Here is a 22,686-nt window from a genome sequence, read left to right as displayed (position 1 = left end):
CTGCAGTACGAGTCCTCATGTACTGGACCTGCCGCCATCTCCTTCTGCAGTACGAGTCCTCATGTACTGGACCTGCCGCCATCTCCTTCTGCAGTACGAGTCCTCCTGTACTGGACCTGCCGCCATCTCCTTCTGCAGTACGAGTCCTCATGTACTGGACCTGCCGCCATCTCCTTCTGCAGTACGAGTCCTCCTGTACTGGACCTGCCGCCATCTCCTTCTGCAGTACGAGTCCTCATGTACTGGACCTGCCGCCATCTCCTTCTGCAGTATGAGTCCTCATGTACTGGACCTGCCACCATCTCCTTCTGCAGTACGAGTCCTCATGTACTGGACCTGCCGCCATCTCCTTCTGCAGTACGAGTCCTCATGTACTGGACCTGCCGCCATCTCCTTCTGCAGTACGAGTCCTCTGTACTGGACCTGCCGCCATCTCCTTCTGCAGTACGAGTCCTCTGTACTGGACCTGCCTCCATCTCCTTCTGCAGTACGAGTCCTCTGTACTGGACCTGCCTCCATCTCCTTCTGCAGTACGAGTCCTCCTGTACTGGACCTGCCACCATCTTCTTCTGCAGTACGAGTCCTCATGTACTGGACCTGCCGCCATCTCCTTCTGCAGTACGAGTCCTCATGTACTGGACCTGCCGCCATCTCCTTCTGCAGTACGAGTCCTCTGTACTGGACCTGCCTCCATCTCCTTCTGCAGTACGAGTCCTCCTGTACTGGACCTGCCACCATCTTCTTCTGCAGTACGAGTCCTCATGTACTGGACCTGCCGCCATCTCCTTCTGCAGTACGAGTCCTCATGTACTGGACCTGCCGCCATCTCCTTCTGCAGTACGAGTCCTCATGTACTGGACCTGCCGCCATCTCCTTCTGCAGTACGAGTCCTCATGTACTGGACCTGCCGCCATCTCCTTCTGCAGTACGAGTCCTCATGTACTGGACCTGCCGCCATCTCCTTCTGCAGTACGAGTCCTCCTGTACTGGACCTGCCGCCATCTCCTTCTGCAGTACGAGTCCTCATGTACTGGACCTGCCGCCATCTCCTTCTGCAGTACGAGTCCTCCTGTACTGGACCTGCCGCCATCTCCTTCTGCAGTACGAGTCCTCATGTACTGGACCTGCCGCCATCTCCTTCTGCAGTATGAGTCCTCATGTACTGGACCTGCCACCATCTCCTTCTGCAGTACGAGTCCTCATGTACTGGACCTGCCGCCATCTCCTTCTGCAGTACGAGTCCTCATGTACTGGACCTGCCGCCATCTCCTTCTGCAGTACGAGTCCTCTGTACTGGACCTGCCGCCATCTCCTTCTGCAGTACGAGTCCTCTGTACTGGACCTGCCTCCATCTCCTTCTGCAGTACGAGTCCTCTGTACTGGACCTGCCTCCATCTCCTTCTGCAGTACGAGTCCTCCTGTACTGGACCTGCCACCATCTTCTTCTGCAGTACGAGTCCTCATGTACTGGACCTGCCGCCATCTCCTTCTGCAGTACGAGTCCTCATGTACTGGACCTGCCGCCATCTCCTTCTGCAGTACGAGTCCTCATGTACTGGACCTGCCTCCATCTCCTTCTGCAGTACGAGTCCTCATGTACTGGACCTGCCGCCATCTCCTTCTGCAGTACGAGTCCTCATGTACTGGACCTGCCGCCATCTCCTTCTGCAGTACGAGTCCTCATGTACTGGACCTGCCGCCATCTCCTTCTGCAGTACGAGTCCTCATGTACTGGACCTGCCACCATCTCCTTCTGCAGTACGAGTCCTCCTGTACTGGACCTGCCGCCATCTCCTTCTGCAGTACGAGTCCTCATGTACTGGACCTGCCACCATCTCCTTCTGCAGTACGAGTCCTCCTGTACTGGACCTGCCGCCATCTCCTTCTGCAGTACGAGTCCTCATGTACTGGACCTGCCGCCATCTCCTTCTGCTGGACCTGCCGCCATCTCCTTCTGCAGTACGAGTCCTCATGTACTGGACCTGCCACCATCTCCTTCTGCAGTACGAGTCCTCATGTACTGGACCTGCCGCCATCTCCTTCTGCAGTACGAGTCCTCATGTACTGGACCTGCGCCATCTCCTTCTGCAGTACGAGTCCTCCATGTACTGGACCTGCCACCATCTCCTTCTGCAGTACGAGTCCTCCTGTACTGGACCTGCCGCCATCTCCTTCTGCAGTACGAGTCCTCATGTACTGGACCTGCCGCCATCTCCTTCTGCAGTACGAGTCCTCATGTACTGGACCTGCCACCATCTCCTTCTGCAGTACGAGTCCTCCTTTGTAAACAAACCAGGTGGTAGAATGGGTTTTCCTTTCAACTGCAGTAGATGGTTCGGGGTCAGAGCCTCAAGATCGTTAGAGTCAGTATCCTCTTTCTTCAGTGCAGATATTTCATCCTGGAAATGCTGCTGCTGTACGTAGCATACAAGTGTCTCCTCAGCATGCGCAAGATCTTCAATTGAGAGACTCTGAGCTCCTAGCTGAGCTCTTGTTTTGTTCATCTGGTCATCCAGATGGTCTTGTCGTTTCTGGTCTGGATTCTTTGTGCAGGTTGCAGCCTGCAGCTCCTTTCTTTTGAGGCTTAGATTCTGAAGTGTTTCTTTGAACTTCAAGATCCATGCTGTAGCCTTCTTTAACTTATCCCATGATGAGAAGTGCTTGATAAGCTTGGCTATGGGATCACTGTCATGATCCATCACGACTGTACTGAACGTGATAGTGCTCTTCTTAACTTCTGGATCGTCCTCACAGAGGGCAGGCAGCTCCTCTGGGGACTTTGGCCAGTCTTTCTCAGGCCTCTGTAAGAAGTCTGGGCCGTTCAACCATCGACTGGATTTGAGAAAAGAATCCATGGTCAGGCCTCGTGACGCGTCATCTGCAGGGTTGACTGCTGTATTTACATAGCGCCACTGTGATCGGTCAGACCCAAAATTACTGGGTTTAAGGCAACGGCTGATGTGGAGGTTTGACAGCTTGCCTAGATCCTCCAACCATCTCTGCCATGACCGAGCGTGGGCCTCTGGGATCTTGTCATCCCATCCACAATACATTTTGCAAAGATCTTGCAAGATCCTCTTCGCTGGGAGAACCAGTGGGGCGAGGAATCCCATGGGGTCGTAAACAGAATTTGTCACAGACAGAATACCCCTCCTGGTTAAGGGTTGTTGCTTTGTAGCAGTCTTGAAGGAGAAGGTGTCGGTTTCCACATGCCACTGGATTCCGAGAGCTCGTTCCACCGGTAGTTCTTCTCTGTCGAGATCGAGCTCCTTCACTTCCTTGGCTTTATCTTCTTCTGGAATGGCAGACAGAACAGCACGGCTGTTACTGATCCACTTCGTAAGTCTTTTTCGCATTTTCACTTTCTTCTTGTGGTACACACCGTGGTGAGGTATGTACCACACCTTTCCAAGTTCTCTGTGCAGCTGTCCTTCTGGCACCCGCTTGGCGTGCCCCTTATCCAAGATGTCACTCATCCTTTATAATCAGCAAAGTATGCCTCGTCCCTCCTGAATCTCTTAATGAGGTTCGTGGCTCGCTGCTCTGCCATCCTTCTATTATTTGGCAGATTCACGTCCTCTTTGCGAAATGGCAATCGTAGTTGGTAGTGACCATCCTTCAATGTGATGGACTTAGCTGCAATGTCCAGGAATTTCTTGTCCTCTACAGACGGCTCGGCCTTCTCATCGTAGCCTCGCTCTGGGAAGTCTTGATTGTACTGTTTGATGAGAAGTTCTTCCAGGTTTGCTATGGTGACTCGGTTTGATGTTGTACGTGGTCGACCCTGCTTGTCAATGGGCAGGCTGCCGCTCAGGGGACCATTAACCACCCATCCGAGACAGGTTCTCACTGCATAGGGCCCATTTCCTTTGCTGTTAATTATTTCCCATGGCTCCATGGCTTTGACAGCATTAATCCCAATCAACAGTCCAACTTCCTCCTCAATAGTAGTCAGAGGTACGTCTTTCAGATAAGGCCATTCTTTTAGACCCTCTTGTGTTGGTATGTTTTCTTGTGAGACTGGTATTTTCTTACAACACTCCATGGCGTGTTCTCCAGTACAAAATAAGCATGGCTTACAAAATGCGTTTGAACTGGCACTACATGGTACTACAGGGTACTACATGGCACTACATGGTACTACATGGCACTACAGGATACTACATGGTACTACATGGTACTACAGGGCACTACATGGTACTACATGGCACTACATGGCACTACAGGGCACTACATGGTACTACATGGCACTACATGGTACTACAGGATACTACATGGCACTACATGGTACTACATGGCACTACAGGGTACTACATGGTACTACAGGGTACTACATGGTACTACATGATACTACATGGTACTACATGGTACTACATGGTACTACATGGTACTACATGGCACTACATGGAACTACATGGTACTACATGGTACTACAGGGTACTACATGGTACTACATGGCACTACATGGTACTACATGGCACTACAGGGTACTACATGGTACTACATGGTACTACAGGGTACTACATGGCACTACATGGTACTACATGGTACTACATGGCACTACATGGCACTACAGGATACTACATGGCACTACATGGTACTACATGGCACTACAGGGCACTACATGGTACTACATGGTACTACATGGCACTACATGGCACTACATGGTACTACATGGTACTACATGGCACTACAGGATACTACATGGCACTACATGGCACTACAGGATACTACATGGTACTACATGGTACTACATGGCACTACATGGTACTACAGGATACTACATGGCACTACATGGCACTACAGGATACTACATGGTACTACAGGGTACTACATGGCACTACATGATACTACACGGCACTACATGGTACTACATGGTACTACATGATACTACATGGTACTACATGGCACTACATGGCACTACAGGATACTACATGGTACTACATGGCACTACAGGGTACTACATGGTACTACATGGTACTACATGGTACTACAGGGTACGACATGGTACTACATGGTACTACATGGTACTACATGGCACTACAGGGCAGAGGTGTGGACTCGAGTCACATGACTTGGACTCGAGTCAGACTCGAGTCACGAATTTGATGACTTTAGACTTGACTTGACCAAAACAAAAAAGACTTTGACTTGGACTTGGACTTTCAAACCAATGACTTGTGACTTCACTTGGACTTGAGCCTTTTGACTTGAAAAGACTTGATACCTCCCCCCATGCCCAACGATAAAAAATTAACGTTATTAAATGTATATATATATGAATTCATTTTGCGCGAATCCACACTTCATTTCCCAGATCCACTTTGTTTTGAAACAATCCGACCAATCACGTTGCGCGATAGCACGAGCGATCCACAGTCAGGAAGTAACGTTACAGCCGAGTTCACTCATTCAGAACGGCACATCCAGTTGGAAATGTAAAATGCTACCCAGGATTGTTGCGTTTCGTTATAAAAACTATGCGGTGATAAACAAAAAACAAATCGCAGTATGCAAAACGTGCGGTTCGAGGATCACAGATGGAGATGCAACGTCCAACTTCGTTTGACACTTGAACTAAGAAGCTGCACAAAGATCGGTAAGTGAATGAACAAATGAATGAAAACTTTATTTAACAGATTGCAGAATGGGTACAATACAGTACAGCTCAATATACACAATTGTTAAGGGGCTGCAGACCAGAGAAAGACTTTCGTCTTGTTTACATCAGGGTCCCCCATAGTAAGTAACTTGGCTTGCTAGCTACAGTTAAATCAATGAGCCATCGACAGTGTGCTAACGTTATCATATACTCTCTTTTTTAGACTCTTTTTGTATCACAAACAGTACTGTATTTGTAAATCTGGTATGTCATAAATGTATAGATGTAGCAGTACTGTATCTGTATGTCATGTATGTCATGTTATGATGAATTGAAAATGGGGGACCCTGATGTAAACAAGACGAAAGTCTTTCTCTGGTCTGCATCCCTTTAACAATTGTGTTTATTGAGCTGTACTGTATTGTACCCATTCTGCAATCTGTTAATACAATTTTCTTTCAATCAATCAATCAATCAATCAATCAATCAATCAATCAATCATTACATCCAAGATACACGGCTGCTGTAGTCTTGTCTTATAAAATACATAAACAATCAGCAATGTCTCGCTTGATGAATGGCCAGCAGTAGCCTAATTAATATTAATAAAAGTATTATCATTTTAATAATTGCGAAACGTGTTTAGTCCCTTGTTTGAGCCGAATCTGGGTTGAACATGATTTGTGGAACTCCCTCTGGTGTTGTGGTTGTGGTATTCACTGACCTTTGGGAAGTATTTCGACATGTACATGGGTATCTTAGTGGTGTAGTGTATCATGTAGACCAGGCCCATTGCAAGTTGCTGTACTCTGTCGTCTACTCTAAGCCATCCTAGGTAGTCAAAGTGGGCAGGGGTGAGGTGGGTTCTAGGAGTAAGGTCAAGCAGTAGTCTGACCAGTTTGTTTTGTGATGTTTGTAATTTAGTTTTTAGCGCTTTTGAGGTGCTTTGGTACCATGAGGTGCAAGCATAGTCGTAGTACACCCCAGAGCGCTTACAGAGTCCATTATTCGTTGAATAAGTGCTCCTGCCAGAGTCTTAAGGGTATTCTTGTTTACCAGAGAGGAGATCCGGTACAAGAATCTTGTTTGTTGGTTGACTTTTTTTTATTACATTGGTTGCCATTTTGTCACAGGAAAGATTTGCCTCTAGGATGGAACCCAGGTAGGTAATTTCATCTTTCCTTGTGACAATATTGTCACCCACTGTAACAGAGAAGCCGTTGGCCTTGCTGAGTTTGTTATTTGATCCAAGAGAGAGAGAGAACTCACACACGAATTAGGCCCTACCTAATTCTAATACCTAATAAACTACCTAATATACGAAATGCAGAGATGCCATGTCATTTCAGTACAGATTTTTTATACCCCAAAATTGATAGAGGGTTAAGGTAGACTAGTTAGTTGAACCAAGGTCTGCTATTATGGATCATGTGCCATAGACTCATTAGACTGTATATACAGGGCAGGCAGACGTTAAATAAATGATTGGTCCAAGTGGGAAGACAATATCTTCGTTATTGTTATCCTACCTTTAAAATGGATATGGTGATCCTTATTATTTTTTTTCTCAATATACTCCTGAACTGGTTTTCTCAAGCAGCTCTTGCCCAAATGTATCTAGTTGTAAAACTAACCCCGATTCTGAATATTATTACATTTATAGTAATTAGATTATGTTTTGCCAACAAGTTGATAATGAATTTTTTTGGTGAAACGCGTATTATGACTCGTTTAGGACTCGAAACTCAAAGGTTAAGACTTGGGACTCGACTTGGGACTTGTCACTCTTGACTTGGGACTTGACTCGGGACTTGCCTGTCTTGACTTGGGACTTGACTCGGGACTTGAGTACCAAGACTTGAGACTGACTTGTGACTTGCAAAACAATGACTTGGTCCCACCTCTGCTACAGGGTACTACATGGTACTACATGATACTACATGATACTACATGGTACTACATGGTACTACATGGTACTACATGATACTACATGGTACTACATGGTACTACATGGTACTACATGATACTACATGGTACTACATGGTACTACATGACACTACATGACACTACATGGTACTACATGGTACTACATGGCACTACATGGCACTACATGGTACTACATGGCACTACATGGTACTACATGGTACTACATGATACTACATGACACTACATTGTACTACATGGTACTACAGGGTACTACAGGGTACTACATGGTACTACAGGGTACTACAGGGTACTACATGATACTACAGGGTACTACAGGGTACTACAGGGTACTACAGGGTACTACATGATACTACATGGTACTACATGGTACTACATGGTACTACATGATACTACATGGTACTACATGGCACTACATGGTAATACAGGGTACTACATGGTACTACATGGTACTACATGGTACTACAGGGTACTACAGGGTACTACATGGTACTACATGGTACTACATGGTACTACATGATACTACATGGTACTACATGATACTACATGGTACTACATGGCACTACATGGTACTACATGATACTACATGACACTACATGGTACTACATGGTACTACATGGTACTACATGGTACTACAGGGTACTACATGATACTACAGGGTACTACATGGCAACTACATGGTACTACATGACACTACATGGTACTACATGATACTACAGGGTACTACATGGTACTACATGGTACTACATGACACTACATGGTACTACATGGTACTACATGGTACTACATGACACTACATGGTACTACAGGATACTACAGGGTACTACAGGGTACGACATGGTACGACAGGGTACGACAGGGTACGACATGGTACTACATGGTACTACATGGTACTACATGATACTACATGACACTACATGGTACTACATGGTACTACATGGTACTACATGGTACTACATGGCACTACATGGCACTACATGGTACTACATGATACTACATGGTACTACATGGTACTACTACTAATAGACATTTTAAGTCATTTAGTAATATCTTTAAACTGAGACTTGATTGCTGACCTGACCAGCTGACTTGATTTAAGGGGCGTGTTTAAAGCGGCCATTTTGTTTCCTTAAGTGACCCATTAAAAGCTGCTTCCTGCTTAAAGACAGCACTTGTGTACTGAGTGTGATCTCAGAGCCCTGTCACTGCTTAAAAGCAGAACCTCAGCCTCTCCTGGAATCACTCTGTACTACATTCTGTTGTGGAAGGACAGCTCATTCACTGAGAGACTTACACTGCATCAGGGTAAGACATTTTAAGTAATTTAGTAATATCTTTAAACTGAGACTTGATTGCTGACCTGACCAGCTGACTTGATTAAGGGGCGTGTTTAAAGCGGCCATTTTGTTTCCTTAAGTGACCCATTAAAAGCTGCTTCCTGCTTAAAGACAGCACTTGTGTACTGAGTGTGATCTCAGAGCCCTGTCACTGCTTAAAAGCAGAACCTCAGCCTCTCCTGGAATCACTCTGTACTACATTCTGTTGTGGAAGGACAGCTCATTCACTGAGAGACTTACACTGCATCAGGGTAAGACATTTTAAGTCATTTAGTAATATCTTTAAACTGAGACTTGATTGCTGACCTGACCAGCTGACTTGATTAAGGGGCGTGTTTAAAGCGGCCATTTTGTTTCCTTAAGTGACCCATTAAAAGCTGCTTCCTGCTTAAAGACAGCACTTGTGTACTTCACTCACACACCTCGACCTTCCAGGCGGGGTGGAGGCACTGGCCTCATGACATCTCCTTCATGGACTACAAACTTAAAACCCCTCCCAGCACTGTCACTCTCCTCTTTTGAATATCATGCAGTATCTGTCTCTAATCCTTTCAATCTCACCATTGTTACACTCTACCGCCCTCCAGGTCCGCTCGATCACTTCACAGATGAGCTGGACATGCTTCTAAGCTCCTTACCGGAAGATGGTACCCCTCTCCTTCTATTGGGCGACTTCAACCTGCCTGACTCATCTCAGTCAGTCATAGTAGTCTCCCTCCTACAATCATTTGACCTGACTCCCACTGCCATGCCTCCCACCCACAAAGCAGGCAACTCCTTGGATCTCATATTTTCCCGTAACTCCAGCATCATTAACACCACGGTAACTCCCCTACATGTATCTGACCATTCCTTCATATCCTTCTCACTAACTCTCATGCTTAACCGAAAGGTCTTCACCCCAACTCAAACCGTCTCACTCAGACGCAACCTGCCCTCCCTATCCCCCTCCACCCTCTCCTCTGACATACTATCCACTCTACCTTTGAGTGACACCTTCTCTGCTCTCTCCACAGAGATGGCAACCTCCACCCTCCTCTCAGCCCTTGCAACCTCCTTCGACAAGCTCTGTCCCCTCGTTGAGAAACCTGCCCGCCGTTCCCCACCCAGTCCATGGCTGACAGATCCAGTGAGAGAACAAAGACAGGTCCTGAGAGCAGCTGAAAGGAAGTATAGAAAGTCACGTCTCACTGCTGACATCAACACATATCACAACCTCTTGTTAACATTCTCCAAAACCATTACTAATGCCAAAGCTTCTTTCTTTCACCATAGGATCGAGGCCTCTGCCAAGAATCTTCGCAAACTGCATGCTACCATGTCCTCCCTCCTCACTCCCCCCCCACCCCCCCCTCCCTCATCTTTCTCTGCCGAAGACTTTGCGATCTTCTTTGAGGAAAAAGTGGAGAACATCCGCAGCTCCTTCTCCCAACCCCCACCCATTCCAAATGCTGAATCGAGAACCTCATCCTTCACTCTGTCATCTTTCTCTCCCATTACAGAAGCCGAGACCCTGACACTGGTAACGTCGAACCGTCCGACTACATGCCAGCTGGACCGGCTACCTTCCCCACTCCTCCAGACCATAGCACCAGACATCCTCCAATTCCTAACTGCAACCATCAACTCCTCACTCAACTCGGGGGTGGTCCCCACCTCCCTAAAACAAGCCAGAGTCACGCCCCTCATAAAAAAACCATTCCTGAACCCTACCGTCATAGGCAACTACCGTCCTGTCTCTCTTCTCTCCTTCCTTTCTAAAACACTTGAACGTGCTGTATCCAACCAACTTACTGCTTATCTCTTACAGAATGACCTCCTAGACCCTAATCAGTCAGGCTTCAGGACTGGTCACTCCACAGAGACAGCCCTCATTGCGGTCACAGAGGCACTTCACTTAGCAAAAGCGAAAGGCCTCTCCTCTGTCCTGATTCTCCTAGATCTATCTGCAGCCTTCGACACAGTCAACCACCAGATCCTCCTCGCGGCCCTCGCAGGAATGGGAGTGGCTGGCTCTGCGCTGACATGGTTGTCATCATACCTCAATGACCGCTCCTACCAAGTGTCATGGAGAGGGACCCTGTCGGCCACCCGCCCCCTGCGGACGGGTGTCCCCCAGGGCTCGGTTTTAGGACCCCTTCTCTTCTCCCTCTACACTAAATCACTGGGTAACATTATCACGTCTCATGGCTTCTCCTACCACTGTTATGCCGACGATACTCAACTCTTCCTCTCCTTCCCTCCCTCAGATATCCACGTCTCTGAGCGGATCTCGGCCTGTCTGTCCGACATCTCCGCCTGGATGACGACCAACCACCTCAAACTGAACCTAAGCAAAACAGAATTGCTCCACCTGCCGGCCAAATCCTCCCCCCTGACTGACCTTTCCATCACAGTCGAGAATGCAGCTGTGACCGCGTCCCCGACCGCCAAGAACCTTGGTGTTGTCCTCGACGACCAGTTGAACTTCTCTGCTCACATCGCAGCGACAACCAGAACCTGCCGATTCCTCCTGAGCAACGTCAGAAGGATCCGCCCCTTCCTGACAAAAGAAGCCACCCAACTCCTCGTCCAATCAACAGTCATCTCCCGCCTCAACTACTGCAACGCACTGCTCGCTGGCCTCCCGGCCACTGCCACCAAGCCTCTTCAACTCATTCAGAACGCAGCGGCCGGCCTGATCTCAAACCTACCGAAGTCGGCCCATGTCACCCCACTTCTTAGGGACCTGCACTGGCTCCCCATTGCTGCACGAATCCGCTTCAAAGCCCTCGACCTAGCATACCGTGCCGCAAAGGGAACTGCTCCCGCCTACCTCCGGTCAATGGTCTCTAACTACACACCCTCAAGACCCCTACGCTCTGCATCTTCTGGCCGCCTCAGACCTACTCCTATCCAAGCTCCGGGAGGGTCATCAAAGAGAAGTCGCCTATTCTCAGTCCTTGCCCCACAATGGTGGAATGAACTACCCACCCCAGTTAGGACAGCCGAAACATGTCCAATCTTTCGCCGTCGACTAAAGACGCACTTCTTCAACCATTATCTGAAAAAAAAAAAAAAAAATCTAACCCTAACTAACCATACTGTCATGAATGAATGAATGACCTTTATTTATAGAGCACCCTTCACAGCACGAATGCACAGGGTGCTTTACACTACAGCTTAATATAAAAACACAATAAAAACAAAATCAGAAATAAATGACAACAGACAAACAGCAGTTAAAAACAGTGAAACCAGATAGAAAAAGTAGAATAAAAGAATTTGGATAAAATCATGAGTCACTAATTAAAACAACACTATAGAACAGTAAAAGGCGCCTATGTGTGATTAAAAGCCTGCCTGAACAAATGTGTTTTTAGTTGTTTTTTAAAAGAGTTCTCAGAGGGGGCAGTTCGCAGGTCCAGGGGGAGAGCGTTCCAGAGCCTTGGTGCTGTCACCTCGAAGGCTCGATCACCCCTTGTTTTTAGCCTGGTCCTGGGGATCACTAGGAGGTGCTGATCGGCAGATCTGAGTGAGCGGGTGTTTGTGTAGGGATGGATGAGTTCCGTGATGTAGATAGGGGCCTGACCGTGAAGTGCTCTGAAAGTGAAAGTGAGGACTTTGAAGTGAATTCTATAGTGTACCGGGAGCCAGTGCAGGGATACCAAAATGGGAGTGATGTGACATGATTTTTTTGACCTTGTGAGTAGCCTGGCTGCAGCATTTTGGACCATTTGTAATTTATCTGTGGATGATTTGGTGAGACAGGTGAAAATGCACTTGTCATGCACTTGTCCTAATAAACTAACCTACACTGTAGCACTCAACACTTTGATGAACATTGTTACTCAGCTGATAGAGTTGTGCCCTTCCTGATGGCTTGTCGTACAGAACTTGTAAGTCGCTTTGGATAAAAGCGTCAGCTAAATGACTAAATGTAAATGTAAATGTACTACATGATACTACATGACACTACATGGTACTACATGGTACTACATGACACTACATGGCACTACATGGTACTACATGGTACTACATGACACTACATGATACTACATGGTACTACATGATACTACATGGTACTACATGGTACTACATGGCACTACATGGTACTACATGGTACTACAGGGTACTACAGGGTACTACATGATACTACATGGTACTACATGGTACTACATGGCACTACAGGGTACTACATGGTACTACATGGTACTACATGGCACTACATGGTACTACATGGTACTACATGGTACTACATGGCACTACATGGTACTACAGGATACTACATGGCACTACATGGTACTACATGGCACTACAGGATACTACATGGTACTACATGATACTACATGGCACTACATGGTACTACAGGGTACTACATGATACTACATGGTACTACATGGCACTACATAGTACTTCATGGTACTACATGGTACTACAGGACACTACATGGTACTACATGGCACTACATGGTACTACAGGGTACTACATGATACTACAGGGTACTACATGGTACTACATGGCACTACAGGGTACTACATGATACTACAGGGTACTACAGGGTACTACATGATACTACATGGTACTACATGGTACTACATGGTACTACATGATACTACATGGTACTACATGGTACTACATGGTACTACATGATACTACATGGTACTACAGGGTACTACAGGGTACTACATGATACTACATGGTACTACATGGTACTACATGGTAATACAGGGTACTACATGGTACTACATGGTACTACATGGTACTACATGGTACTACATGGTACTACAGGGTACCACAGGGTACTACATGGTACTACATGGTACTACATGATACTACATGGTACTACATGGTACTACATGGTACTACATGATACTACATGGTACTACATGGCACTACATGGTACTACATGGCACTACATGGCACTACATGGCACTACATGGCACTACATGGTACTACAGGATACTACATGGTACTACATGGCACTACAGGGTACTACATGGTACTACATGGTACTACATGATACTACATGGTACTACATGGCACTACATGGTACTACATGGCACTACATGGTACTACATGGCACTACATGGCACTACATGGCACTACATGGTACTACATGGTACTACATGGTACTACATGGTACTACATGATACTACATGGTACTACATGGTACTACATGATACTACATGGTACTACAGGGTACTACATGGTACTACATGGCACTACATGGCACTACATGGTACTACAGGATACTACATGGTACTACATGGCACTACAGGGTACTACATGGTACTACATGGTACTACATGGTACTACATGGTACTACACGGTACTACACGGTACTACAGGGTACTACACGGCACTACACGGTACTACACGGTACTACACGGTACTACACGGTACTACACGGTACTACATGGCACTACATGGTACTACATGGTACTACATGGTACTACATGGTACTACATGGTACTACAGGGTACTACATGGTACTACATGGCACTACATGGCACTACATGGCACTACATGGTACTACAGGGTACTACATGGTACTACATGGTACTACATGGTACTACAGGATACTACATGGTACTACATGGTACTACAGGATACTACATGGTACTACATGGTACTACATGGTACTACATGGCACTACATGGTACTACATGGTACTACATGGCACTACATGGTACTACAGGGTACTACATGGTACTACATGGTACTACAGGATACTACATGGTACTACATGGTACTACATGGTACTACATGTTACTACATGGTACTACATGGTACTACATGGCACTACATGGCACTACATGGTACTACATGGTACTACAGGGTACTACATGGTACTACATGGCACTACATGGTACTACAGGGTACTACAGGGTACTACATGGTACTACATGGCACTACATGGTACTACAGGATACTACAGGGTACTACATGGCACTACAGGGTACTACAGGATACTACAGGGTACTACATGGCACTACAGGGTACTACAGGATACTATATGGCACTACATGGTACTACAGGATACTACATGGCACTACAGGGTACTACAGGATACTACATGGCACTACAGGATACTACAGGGTACTACATGGCACTACAGGGTACTACAGGATACTACATGGCACTACATGGTACTACATGGCACTACATGGTACTACATGGCACTACATGGTACTACATGGCACTATATGGTACTACATGGCACTACAGGATACTACATGGCACTACAGGATACTACAGGGTACTACATGGCACTACAGGGTACTACAGGATACTACATGGCACTACATGGTACTACATGGCACTACATGGTACTACATGGCACTACATGGTACTACATGGTACTACAGGATACTACATGGCACTACATGGTACTACATGGCACTACATGGTACTACATGGCACTACATGGCACTACATGGCACTACAGGATACTACATGGTACTACAGGATACTACATGGTACTACAGGGTACTACAGGATACTACATGGTACTACAGGGTACTACAGGGTACTACATGGTACTACATGGTACTACAGGGTACTACATGGCAGCGTTTCCGTTAGCCGGTAATTACCGGTATTTGACTGGCAAAATCTGTTGAAGTCCGACATATTTAATCTCTCCGGTCATAATGTCCGGTGAAAATAATTCCCTCTAAACACAATTAGATTATTTGAATTGTATTAAAATAGGCTAAAATTATATAGCCTATGCGATGAACGAAACAATCTCACCAAGCAGCCGGTCTAATAATGACATCCTGCTGTCAGCGCGAGCTGGCTGCTGATATATTTACGTGAAGCATGGCTTGGCAGGGTGCAGTACTCCAATTCAGCCATTGGCAATTCAGCTGTTGGGTGGGGGCGCTGCTGACACCACTGCTCTGCTCTGCCTGCTCCAAGTGCTCCATGCTTCACGTAAATATATCAGCAGCCAGCTCGCGCTGACACAGCGGTGCCAAATTTCTCAGTTCTTCGCTTGATATAATTAATACAAATGTCCAATATAACGGAATTAGTTAGCTCATAAAAATGTGATTATAACAGACTGCTGTTTATTAAGGTCGGGCAGACTGCCCACCGACACCTCAAGTCGGCAGCAGCAGCACGAAGTCTCGAGGGACTTATTTTATTTGGAATATATTAATGACTGATACGCAAAAGTAGCCTAGTTTTAAGTTAAAATATTATAAATGCCTTGATGATGTCATTCTTTATATAGGTCTATCAATTGTTTTTAAGCTCAATAAACTCTGACCGGAATTTATCCCATTTGTCCGGTAGATTGAAATCTACCGGACACTCAGACCTGCAAAAAAAAATTCTAACGGAAACCCTGCTACATGGTACTACATGGTACTACAGGGTACTACATGGTACTACATGGTACTACAGGGTACTACATGGTACTACATGGCACTACATGGTACTACATGGTACTACATGGTACTACATGGTACTACATGATACTACAGGATACTACATGGTACTACATGGTACTACATGGCACTACATGGTACTACATGGTACTACAGGGTACTACATGCTACTACATGGCACTACATGGTACTACATGGCACTACATGGTACTACATGGTACTACATGGTACTACATGGCACTACATGGTACTACATGATACTACATGGTACTACAGGGTACTACATGGTACTACATGGCACTACAGGGTACTACATGGTACTACATGGCACTACATGGTACTACAGGATACTACATGGCACTACATGGTACTACATGGTACTACAGGGTACTACACGGTACTACATGGTACTACATGGTACTACAGGATACTACATGGTACTACATGGTACTACAGGGTACTACATGGTACTGCATGCACTGGCTCCCCATTGCTGCACGTATCCGCTTCAAGGCCCTCGACCTAGCATACCGTGCAGCGAAGGGAACCGCTCCCGCCTACCTCCGGTCAATGGTCTCTAACTACACACCCTCAAGACCCCTACGCTCTGCATCTTCTGGCCGCCTCAGACCTACTCCTATCCAAGCTCCCGGAGGGTCATCAAAGAGAAGCCGCCTATTCTCAGTCCTTGCCCCACAATGGTGGAATGAACTACCCATCCCAGTTAGGACAGCCGAATCCCGTCCAATCTTTCGCCGTCGACTAAAGACTCACTTCTTCAACCATTATCTGAAATGATTAAAAAAAAAAAAAAAAAAAAAAAATCTAACCCTGACTAACCTTACTGTCATGCACTTGTCCTAATAAACTAACCTACACTGTAACACGCAACACTTGATGAACATTGTTACTCAGCTGATAGAGTTGTACCCTTCTTGCTGTCTTGTCGTACAGAACTTGTAAGTCGCTTTGGATAAAAGCGTCAGCTAAATGACTAAATGTAAAATGTAAATGTACATGATAATACATGGTACTACATGATACTACATGGCACTACATGGTACTACATGGTACTACATGGTACTACATGATACTACATGATACTACAGGATACTACATGGCACTACATGGCACTACATGGTACTACATGATACTACATGGTACTACATGGTACTACATGGCACTACAGGGTACTACATGGTACTACATGGTACTACATGGCACTACATGGTACTACATGGTACTACATGGTACTACATGGTACTACATGGTACTACATGGCACTACATGGTACTACAGGATACTACATGGCACTACATGGTACTACATGGCACTACAGGATACTACATGGTACTACATGATACTACATGGCACTACATGGTACTACAGGGTACTACACGGTACTACACGGCACTACATGGTACTACAGGATACTACATGGTACTACATGGCACTACATGGTACTTCATGGTACTACATGGTACTACAGGACACTACATGGTACTACATGGCACTACATGGTACTACAGGGTACTACATGATACTACAGGGTACTACATGGTACTACATGGTACTACATGGCACTACAGGGTACTACATGATACTACAGGGTACTACAGGGTACTACATGATACTACATGGTACTACATGGTACTACATGGTACTACATGATACTACATGGTACTACATGGTACTACATGGTACTACATGATACTACATGGTACTACAGGGTACTACAGGGTACTACATGATACTACATGGTACTACATGGTACTACATGGTAATACAGGGTACTACATGGTACTACATGGTACTACATGGTACTACATGGTACTACATGGTACTACAGGGTACCACAGGGTACTACATGGTACTACATGGTACTACATGATACTACATGGTACTACATGGTACTACATGATACTACATGATACTACAGGGTACTACATGGTACTACATGATACTACATGACACTACATGGTACTACATGGTACTACATGGTACTACATGGTACTACAGGGTACTACATGGTACTACATGGTACTACATGACACTACATGGTACTACAGGGTACTACATGACACTACATGGTACTACATGGTACTACATGGTACTACAGGGTACTACATGGTACTACATGGTACTACATGGTACTACAGGATACTACATGGCACTACATGGTACTACATGGCACTACAGGATACTACATGGTACTACATGGTACTACATGGTACTACAGGGTACTACACGGTACTACACGGCACTACATGGTACTACATGATACTACATGGTACTACATGGTACTACATGGCACTACATGGCACTACAGGATACTACATGGTACTACATGGTACTACATGGTACTACAGGGTACTACATGGTACTACATGGCACTACATGGTACTACAGGATACTACAGGGTACTACATGGTACTACAGGGTACTACATGGTACTACATGGTACTACATGGCACTACATGGTACTACATGGCACTACAGGGTACTACATGGTACTACATGGTACTACATGGCACTACATGGTACTACATGGCACTACATGATACTACATGGTACTACATGGCACTACATGGTACTACATGGTACTACATGGCACTACATGGCACTACAGGGTACTACAGGGTACTACATGACACTACATGGCACTACATGGCACTACATGGTACTACAGGGTACTACATGGTACTACATGGTACTACATGGTACTACATGGTACTACAGGGTACTACATGGTACTACATGGTACTACATGGTACTACATGGTACTACAGGGTACTACATGGTACTACATGGTACTACATGGTACTACATGGCACTACAGGATACTACATGGTACTACATGGTACTACATGGTACTACATGGTACTACAGGGTACTACATGGTACTACATGGTACTACAGGGTACTACATGGTACTACATGGCACTACATGGTACTACATGGCACTACAGGATACTACAGGGTACTACATGGCACTACATGGTACTACATGGTACTACAGGGTACTACATGGTACTACATGGTACTACATGGTACTACATGGTACTACATGGTACTACATGGTACTACAGGGTACTACATGGTACTACATGGTACTACATGGTACTACATGGCACTACAGGGTACTACATGGTACTACATGGTACTACATGATACTACAGGATACTACATGGTACTACATGGTACTACATGGTACTACATGGTACTACAGGATACTACATGGTACTACATGGTACTACATGATACTACATGGTACTACATGGTACTACATGGTACTACAGGATACTACATGGTACTACATGATACTACAGGATACTACATGGTACTACATGGTACTACATGGTACTACAGGATACTACATGGTACTACATGGCACTACATGGTACTACATGATACTACATGGCACTACATGGCACTACATGGTACTACAGGATACTACATGGTACTACATGGTACTACATGGTACTACATGATACTACATGGTACTACATGGCACTACATGGTACTACAGGATACTACATGGCACTACATGGTACTACAGGGTACTACATGGTACTACATGATACTACATGGTACTACATGGCACTACATGGTACTACATGATACTACATGGCACTACATGGCACTACATGGTACTACATGATACTACATGGCACTACATGGCACTACATGGTACTACATGATACTACATGGCACTACATGGTACTACATGATACTACATGGCACTACATGGTACTACATGATACTACATGGCACTACATGGTACTACATGGCACTACATGGTACTACATGGTACTACATGATACTACATGGCACTACATGGCACTACATGGTACTACATGATACTACATGGCACTACATGGCACTACATGATACTACATGGCACTACATGGCACTACATGGTACTACAGGGTACTACATGGCACTACATGGTACTACATGATACTACATGGTACTACACGGCACTACATGGCACTACATGGTACTAGATGGTACTACAGGGTACTACATGGCACTACATGGCATTACATGGTACTACAGGGTACTACATGGTACTACATGATACTACATGGTACTACATGGCACTACATGGTACTACATGATACTACATGATACTACATGATACTACATGGTACTACATGGCAATACATGGCACTACATGGTACTACATGGCACTACATGATACTACATGATACTACATGGCACTACATGGTACTACATGGTACTACAGGGTACTACATGGCACTACATGGTACTACAGGGTACTACATGGCACTACATGGTACTACATGGTACTACATGGTACTACATGGTACTACAGGGTACTACATGGCACTACATGGTACTACATGGTACTCACTCACTACATGGTTCACTCACTTCCGAAATCTACTGGGAACACACTCGACAGTGGATGAAGATGAGGAGACGATACCTGCCGTCCTCACGAATCTCACTATTGACGATGGTCCCTTCACAGCCAGGGAGTTTACCAAAGTGAAATCCACACTGAAGCAGGGGAAAAGTTCTGGGCCGGACGGCATTCCCCCAGAGGTCTATAAGAACTGTGACCTTGACAACATCATCCTGGAGTTCTGCAACCATGCCCTGATGAAAAACAACCAGCCTGATATGTGGTCTCTCTCTAACATCATCCCAGTGCCTAAGTCCGGAGATCTCTCGAAGCCAGACAACTACCGTGGCATAAGTCTGACATGTGTCATTGCAAAGATGTACAATCGCATGATACTAAACCGGATAAGGAAAGCCATCGACCCCCACCTCAGGGAGAACCAAAATGGTTTCCGAGAGAAGAGGACCACTGTGGCCCAGATCTTGGCCTTGAGAAGAATCATCGAGGAGGTTAAGAAGAACAACCTGACAGCGGTACTGTGCTTTATCGACTTCAAAAAGGCTTTTGACTCGATACACAGAGCCGTGATGATGAGGATACTCAAGGCCTACGGAGTCCCTCCCAATCTACTCCGGGCCATAGGGACCATGCACACGGGTACAAGGGCCAAGGTGGTAACCCCAGACGGCAACAGTGAAGAATTTGACATCCTGGCTGGAGTGATGCAAGGGGACACCCTTGCCCCCTTCCTTTTCATCATAGTCCTCGACTATGCGCTCAGGAAGGCCATCAATGGACGGGAGCAGGAACTTGGTCTCACAATAACCCCAAGGAGATCGAGACGACACCCCGCCATAGTCCTAACAGACCTTGACTACGCGGACGACATCAGCCTGCTCTCTGACCAGGTGGAGCAGGCACAGGAACTCCTGTGCAGAGTGGAGACGGAGTGCGCCAAGGTTGGCCTTAGGCTAAATGCCAAGAAAACCGAGGTCATAATGTATAACATCCTCCCGGATCATCCACCTCTAAGGACAACAGGAGGCTCTGCTCTAAAGGAAGTCAGTGATTTCAAGTACCTGGGCTCGTGGGTCAACTCGTCCGAGCAAGACCTTAAAGTGAGGAAGGCACTTGCGTGGAGGGCTCTGAACGGCATGACCAGTGTGTGGAAATCCAACCTCCCCCGTCAAATCAAGCTCAACTTCTTTCATGCAACAGTTGAGTCTGTCCTTTTGTATGGCAGTGAATGCTGGACCTTGAAGCCCACCCTGCAGAAGTCCTTGGATGGGTGCTACACCAGAATGATGCGTGTGGTGCTCAACATCAACAGGGATGAGCATGTCACTAATGCAAACTTGTATGGGGGGGTGCTAAAGGTGAGCGATAAAGTGGCAGTCAGGAGAATGAGGCTGGCAGGTCACTGCCAGAGACACCATGAGATGCCAACCAGCAAACTTGTACTGTGGGAACCAACACACGGGCATCGATCACGAGGACGTCCCACGTTAACCTATGTGGACGTACTCAGGAGAGATGTGGGAACAGAAAGCACCGGCGAGCTAGCCAGATGCATGGAGGATCGGGATGACTGGAAGCACCGATGGAGGGCCCGTCCGAGGACGACCTAGATAGATATAGTACTACATGGTACTACAGGGTACTACAGGGTACTACAGGGTACTACATGGCACTACATGGTACTACATGGTACTACATGGTACTACAGGGTACTACAGGGTACTACATGGTACTACAGGGTACTACAGGGTACTACATGGTACTACATGGCACTACATGGTACTACATGGTACTACATGGTACTACAGGGTACTACATGGTACTACATGGCACTACATGGTACTACATGGTACTACATGGTACTACATGGTACTACATGGTACTACATGGTACTACATGGTACTACAGGATACTACATGATACTACATGGTACTACATGGTACTACATGGCACTACATGGTACTACATGGTACTACATGGTACTACATGGTACTACATGGTACTACATGGTACTACATGATACTACATGGT

The 22,686-nt window shown here is 46.0% G+C and overlaps 1 protein-coding gene across 1 annotated transcript in view; it reads left to right on the top strand.

The window, feature by feature from the left end:
• Positions 1 to 5,460: 5,460 nt before the first annotated feature.
• The window catches only part of LOC311226150 (uncharacterized protein), a gene marked incomplete at its 3' end in the record, with an annotated part of 78,191 nt that continues 60,965 nt past the window's right edge, over positions 5,461 to 22,686 (top strand). The window contains exon 1 of the mRNA XM_084311524.1: positions 5,461 to 5,599. The remainder of the gene's footprint in view (positions 5,600 to 22,686) is intronic.

This window comes from Notolepis coatsorum, assembly GCF_963971535.1.
Source record: "Notolepis coatsorum genome assembly, chromosome: 3".
NCBI classification, from domain to species: Eukaryota; Metazoa; Chordata; class Actinopteri; order Aulopiformes; family Paralepididae; genus Notolepis; species Notolepis coatsorum.
This window is presented reverse-complemented; position numbering and strand designations above follow the sequence as displayed.